Genomic DNA, 7,670 nt, shown 5'->3' with positions numbered 1-7,670 from the left:
AAATCCAGATCTTTCATAACACTCCATGCTATAGCAGCCGTGGCTCTGTTGGATACACCATATCTTTGACTGACAAGAACTGTCAAAATAGGGTTCAAACTAAGGTTGTTCTACTTTTTTGGCAGAGCGCCAAATTCAGTCTGTCTCGATTGTGCATTGTGCAAGCAGTAAACAGTTATACAGAAAAGTACCAAAATGCGACGAAATTTCCAAAATTAGATGCCGATGAGGCGGCAGAAGACATTAGTCTGTAATTCTAAAATTTATTATAGTTGTTGTTTTTAAAATATTGTAACTTTTAAGTGCTACCTCAAACCGATCAACGAAATCTGTGGTTATGTATTAATTTTTGTATTTTAATCATTTTTAGTCCAATTTTTGGAACTTTAGGTCCCTTGAGGCAACAGAAGATATCAACCCAGAGTTTTAAGATCCCGCTCCTTTTTTAATAATAGGAATTCACATCTTTTCCGCACTACCGCAGAAAGATATAAGAAATTTCGATTTTTTCGATACGCCCTAATATATATATATATATATATATACACTCCTCAAAAGTGAAATTGCAACACCAAGAAATAATGCACGTAGCGTCATGCAAATTTCAGGAGCGATAGTAGTGAGATGGATATGCAAATGATTAAAAAAACAGACTAATAAAATTATTATAAAGCAATTTATTCAATATCTAATGTGGCCACCTCGGGCAGCTAAACAGGCCTCAATTCGGTGAGGCATGCTATCAATGACTTCATTGATGGTTGCCTGAGGTAACCTTTGCAAAGCCACATCCACTGCTCTGCGCAGATCATCGATAGTTTGCGCCATTGATCCTCTGTTCATGCCACGTCCAATGAGATCCCATAGGTGCTCTATGGGATTCAGATCTGGAGAGGCTGCCGGCCAGGGAAGGGTGTCAAATCCAGTCAGGCTGTTAAGAGTTCGCCGTGCGACATGCGGTCTGGCATTGTCTTGCTGGAATACCGTGTTGGGTGCGCCCTGCAGCAAGGGCAGAACAACGGGATGCACAACTTGTGTGACGTAGCGGTCCGCTGTCAAACTGCCGTGAATGTGTACCAGGGGAGTTCTGCGATCAAACATTATGCCACCCCAAACCATGATGCCCGGTGTAGGACCGTTGTGACGCTCGGCGTAATGGGCTGGTTCGTAGTGTTCTCCGGGTCGCCGCCATACCCGTCGACGGCCGTCATTTCTCCACTGACAGAAACGAGATTCATCCGTGAACAATACCCGATGCCATTGGATGGTCCAGGTACGATGACGATGACACCACGCCAGGCGTCTAGCCTTGTGTAAAGCGGTCAACGGTACCCCTGTTGCTGGTACCCGTGCACGTAACTGTACTTCACGCCATCTGTTGCGTATGGTTTAGGTGGACACAGATACACCTGCTCCTGAAGGCAACCGGCTTCGGATGGCACGTGCCGTGGAGAAAGGGTCTCGAATAGTCAACTGGCGAATACGCCGGTCTGTGCGCTCTGACGTGCACCTGTGCGCACCACTTCCTCTTCGGCGTGCACGTACACCTTCCTGAATCCATCGTGTGACACAACGTTGAATGGTACTCACATTGCGCCCAACACGAGTTGCTATTGCGCGCAGCGACAAACCAATTTCATGGAGTTCGATAATACGGTCACGTTCCCCGGTCGTTAACTGATGGTATTGAGCTCGCCGACGTCTCAGAGACATTTTCTACGCTTTTTCGAAAGTCGCAAATGTTACGCAAAACCTCAGATGCCGTTTATGAGAAGGGAAAGTTGCTGACCTTTATAGCCCGAATATGCGTACCACGTGATCAGATGCGTGCGTAAATTTAATCATTTGCATATCCATCTCACTACTATCGCTCCTGAAATTTGCATGACGCTACGTGCATTATTTCTTGGTGTTGCAATTTCACTTTTGGGGAGTGTATACAATATATGTATTCATACATGTACATGATGTGCATGTCCAATGTATGGATGTGCATACACACAATATGTTCATGTTCAAATGTATGTATCCAAATATGCATAATACATTTGTGTACGATTGCACGTACATTGGGAGTATTTATATTATACATATATACATACATACATTCGACATGCATACATTGTACAGATGTACATACATACATTCGACTTTCATAACGTATGTACATACACACATTTGAGATGCATATATTGTACAGATGTACATACATACATTCGACTTTCATAACGTATGTACATACACACATTTGAGATGCATATATTGTACAGATGTATATACGTGCACAGATGTATATTCATATAATGTACATATGATGCAATGAACATATAATGTTCATGTAATGTACATATGTGTGAACACATACAGTACATATGTGCATAAATAAATATTGGACATAATTCTTTCGTACAAATTTTAAATGTGTACATGCATGCTATCCCAATCTATGCATATGAGCAATGTATATACATACAATGAATGTATCCACGCATGTACAATGCACGTATGTTCAATGTATGCATATCCATATGAACTATACAGGGTGTCTCAGTTAAGCGTTTCAGAACTTTTAAGAGGGGTAGGGGGCATCCTGACGACTCGAAATCATATAGCAATGTGGGGTCGGAAATGCTTTCCTGAAGCGGTGACGCACACAGAAGCACCATAAAGAAAAGAGACCGTAAGTGAAAAATCGCTATAATAATACATTGAAAAAATTACATGGTCTCCTCGGTCACCCGACCTATCATGTCTTGATTTCTGGATTCATATGAAAACACTGGTTTATGACACCCCTGTTGATAATACTGGTTGCAAGAATCGCAGTAGCTGCCTGCGAGATATGCCTGGAGTATTGCAGAATGTTCGAATGTCCATGCGCCGGAGATGTGAGGTGTACAATGTAGCCGATGGCAGAAACTTCGAACACTTACTTTGGCCCATGTACCATATAATTTATTCAATGTATAATTACAACGATTTTTCACTTACGGTCTCTTTTCTTTATGGTGCTTCTGTGTACGTCACCGCTTCAGGAAAGCATTTCCGACCCCACATTGCTATATGATTTCGAGTCGTCAGGATGCCCCCTACCCCTCTTAAAAGTTCTGAAACGCTTAACTGAGACACCCTGTATATGCATGTTCAATGCATGAATGTATGTACATACTTACATACATTACATGTATACATACGAACATTACATTTATGTCTAAATATGTGTACAATGCAATAAATAAAATGCATGTAAGCTTACTTATAAGTAAGTTAATAAGTAGTTATAAGTAAGTTGACTCAAGCAAGTTAAATGACAAAATCAAACGATATTCAAATTTAGTTTTCAGCTTTAATTGCTCTATATCATTTTAAAATTCTTTGAATAAAAAATTATTTTCAGGTATTTTCGTGAAATGTTTGACAATACAGATTTATTTTTTTATAACATAATACATGGTTCATAGAAAATTTTTAAATGAAAAAAAAAAACGGTAAATTTTATGTGTGGAAATAATATTTAGAAATTTAAAATAAGATTAATGTTTGCTTTCTAAAAAATATGGGGTCGAATTTTATACGCCTTAGAATAAATTTTTAAAAAACTTTAATAACTCTACTTATACGATTTTATTATATAAATTTTTTTAATGTATGCACAATGTATGTGTATATTGTAATTACATATATTTAAATGTAAGCATGCATTTATACATTACTTGTAATTATGAACATGTATACGTTGTATGTACATACGTACATTGCGCATGTAACTATTTTTTGTTCATCCATACATTACATGCTCATAAGTATTAACAAAGTATGTAGTTATACAAGTACATACGCACGTTGTACATAAGTACATACGTTGCGTGTACATACCATATATCTATGTACAGATAAATGTACCTGCATACATGTATGCATTTTATTTACGCAACTAAGTGCATAGATTGTACCATTAAACAACATTCTTACATATTGTACGCAAACATGTACAATTTTATATACATACGTACATTGTATATACGTGCTATTATCGTAAATGTATACAATGTATGTACTTAAGTACATGAAAGCATGCAAACGTATAAACATTATTTTCACATACGTTCATACATATGTATATAAAGTTATAAAACATTGCATTTTCGTACAAACTAACATACATGCGTACATGTATCATAAATGCATAATTATATAAACTAAGCATATACGTATTGCATTAAGTATATTACAATATAATTATGTATATTGTACGTACAAACATCGTTTGTGCATACATAGTATATGTATATGTAGGAATCACAAATTTTACGTTCATGCGTGCGTGCATTCTATTTACATAAAAATATGTAAACCCATACATACTTACATAATGAATTTGCATATAGTATACAATCGTAATAACTTGTAATCGTATAGTTTGATAACAAGTAATCACAATTACTTGTAATCACGATTACATGTAATCATATATTTTGATTACTTGTAATCATAATTACTCGTAATTGTTTTTATTGTGATTACTTGTAATCGCAATTACTTGGATTACAGTTGTAATTAAAATTTTATTGAATTGTAATCATGATTACAAGTAATTGATTACTGTAATTGTTTGTTGTAATCACGATTACAGCTGAAATCAAAATTATGTTCCCTTGTAATCATGCTTATAAGTAATTGATTACTGTAATCGAAAAATGTAATAGATTACATTTTTGGCCAACTCTGTCTTTTATGATATAAAAAGCAATTGTAGCCTATAGAAGGCTAATTGAACTTCAGAATTTCTATATTCTTATTTTTCTCGCGTAGTGTATACATTTTCGAGTGTATCACGAGTGTATTTAGATCAAAAAGTTTCAGGTTTAGTCAAATGAAAACTAACTATATAAAGCATCATTTGACCATACAAACGCTATTAAATTTATAAGAAATTAGGAGATTCCGCCACCTATTTATCGCCCTACACTCACAAATCCCCAATAATAGCTTTGTATTCATAATTATTTTTTACAAATGATATTTTGTAAAAAAAAAAAATTTATCGATATTTTTTACAACATCAGTCGATATTTTTTCTCGAAAACGAAGAACGTTTTGTTAATGAAATATATAATTATGCGTAGTAACGTTTTATTATTGATCATCACAAAACAAACGATTACCTGGGTTAGAAAAATAATCCCTCCTTGATAATTACATTAAGTACAGAATACTGCAAACTTTAAAATTTACTTAAAAAACAGCACAATAAGAAGAAATAAAAGAGGAATAATCTATCTATATATATATATATATAAACACAAATTAACATGAAAAACATGAATAAAATAAGTAGAGAAACAAGAATGGTAAAAGCAAATAGTCGTTATCAAGACACATCTATTGCTATAAATGCGATATTTCTGAATAAAGAATAATTATCCTAAGATAAAAATTATTCTTTATATGTGTCGATATCGCAAAAAACCTTATGTTGTAAAAAATCATGAAATAAAAGAAAAATGTAAAAAGAAATCAAACTTACCGGCGTGAATTAAAACGCGGTTTAGGTTTAAAAGTACAATAATAAAACAGTTAGCAAAAATCGCGAAGATGTAAAATATTGGAAGTTGTGCTTATAGCTTGAATCGAATAAAATAAAATTAAAAAAATATATTTGATCGAAGAAGAAGAAAAAAAAATTTTAGGAAAATATTAGTGCTGCCATCTATGAGAAACAATTAGTAAAAATGTAATAAAATTGAAATAATAATAAAAATGTTAAACGGATTGATTAAATTAGCAGACTAAAAAAATCATTTATAGGGAAATTAATTAAAAAGTCAGTCTGTCAGGATAGAAAGCCGTTTATAGACTTATCCTTCATTCATAAATCCTTACATAATTTTACAGAATACACATATCCAACTTTCATAGGGTGACTTATTTAAAAATCAGAGCCTGCATACAGGGATAGAAAACCGTTTATAGGTTTTATCAGTCATTCATACAACCTTACATAATTTTAAAGTATACACGTATCACCTGCATTCATTTGGGGTGGTTCTTTACGAACCAGAGCCCATTCCACTTATACAAAATTAATAAATAAATAAATAATTAATAAATAAATAAATAAATAAATAAATAAATAAATAAATAAATAAATAAACTGTTTATTATACTGAACAATTAAAATTAAATTAATTTTAAGAGGCTACAAATATTAAGAAGTAACTAAAAAATATTTAACTAATCCAGTATAAAAGGTCATACATCCGAACTATTCCGTCCAGTGGCTTTAGGAATAGTTTATCATAGTTAGTTCCTACCTTGAAAAATCAGAGCTTATTCTTAAAACAGAAAAATTAAAAAATTAAAAATTAATGTACCAAGTTTTTTAAGATATTTTTAAAATAGAATTTAAGAAATGAACTAGGAAAATGGCTATTAATTAAATCGTTTTTATATATATCAGTATCTAATAAAAACTCGTTATAGTTAGAATTATTCCTGTAAAATCTATGAATTTGATTGGCAATAATATTAGAAAAAACCTTATTGGCTAAGTTAGAGTTAAAATCTATGCATTTTTTAACTGGAAATTTAAAATCATTTCTTTTGTCAAAAAGTTTAAATGTAATATTTTTATCTGCATTAATATTAAGAGTCAAATCTAAAAAATTTGCTGAAGAATTACTATTATTTGTTTTATTAAGAATTAATTCATTTGGATAAATATGTTTTGCTAGAATATCGAAATCATTAAAATTAATAACTAATAGATCATCAATGAATCTGAGAAAGAGAGAATCAATTGGAAGATTAACATGTGATTTTACAAATCTATATTCTTGTAGAAAAAGAAAAATATTGCAGATGTTAGTACTAAAATTATTTCCCATGGGAATACCATTAATTTGTTGAAAAAGGTGGTCATTGAAAAGAATATAATTGCTGCTAAGGTTAATATGTACTAGAAAGTTCCAGTTATCTTCATTAATAATATCACCGAGATTAAACATGCTATGAATTTGAAGAAGGTCATCATGAATTTTATTAGTTGGAAGGGAAGTATAGAGGTTTTCGAAATCAAAACAGTGAATTGAATCTACATTTTTTAAAGCTTTTAGTGTATTTAAAACATGAATGCTATTTTTAATATTCCAATTTAAATAGTTATTATTTTTAGTAAGTTTATTAATTTTGTTATAAACTTTTTTAAGAATGTTCTCAAAGTAAATACCGATTTTTTTCATGTTACTATTAACGCCACTTGCAATAAATCTGAATTTGGTTGGAGTCTTATGGAATTTTGGATGGGCAAAAAGAAAAGGAAAATTGTTAATATTATTTGGTTTAATTTTAAGTCTTTTATAGATAGCGTTAATTTTATTAATAATAATATCACTGTTGGTGTTAAGTTTTTTGTAGGTAATATTGCTATTAAGTTCATTGGAAAGAAGTTGTTTGTAAAAAAATTTTCAAATAATTGAAAAATTATTACTAGCTTTATCAACAGTGGTAATACAATATTTATTTTGAATATTTTTAATATCATGTCTTAGAACAGAGTTAAAAATTAAATCCTTTTGAAAAACTAATTTGTCCCTTTTAATATTGATTTTAAAATCTTTAATGATATTCTCTCTCCATTCAAAGAAACCTTCAATTGGGAAATTATGTTT

This window comes from Parasteatoda tepidariorum, chromosome 6 (assembly GCF_982258835.1).
Source record: "Parasteatoda tepidariorum strain Cologne lab strain chromosome 6, Ptep-v5.0, whole genome shotgun sequence".
NCBI classification, from domain to species: domain Eukaryota; kingdom Metazoa; phylum Arthropoda; class Arachnida; order Araneae; family Theridiidae; genus Parasteatoda; species Parasteatoda tepidariorum.
This window is presented reverse-complemented; position numbering follows the sequence as displayed.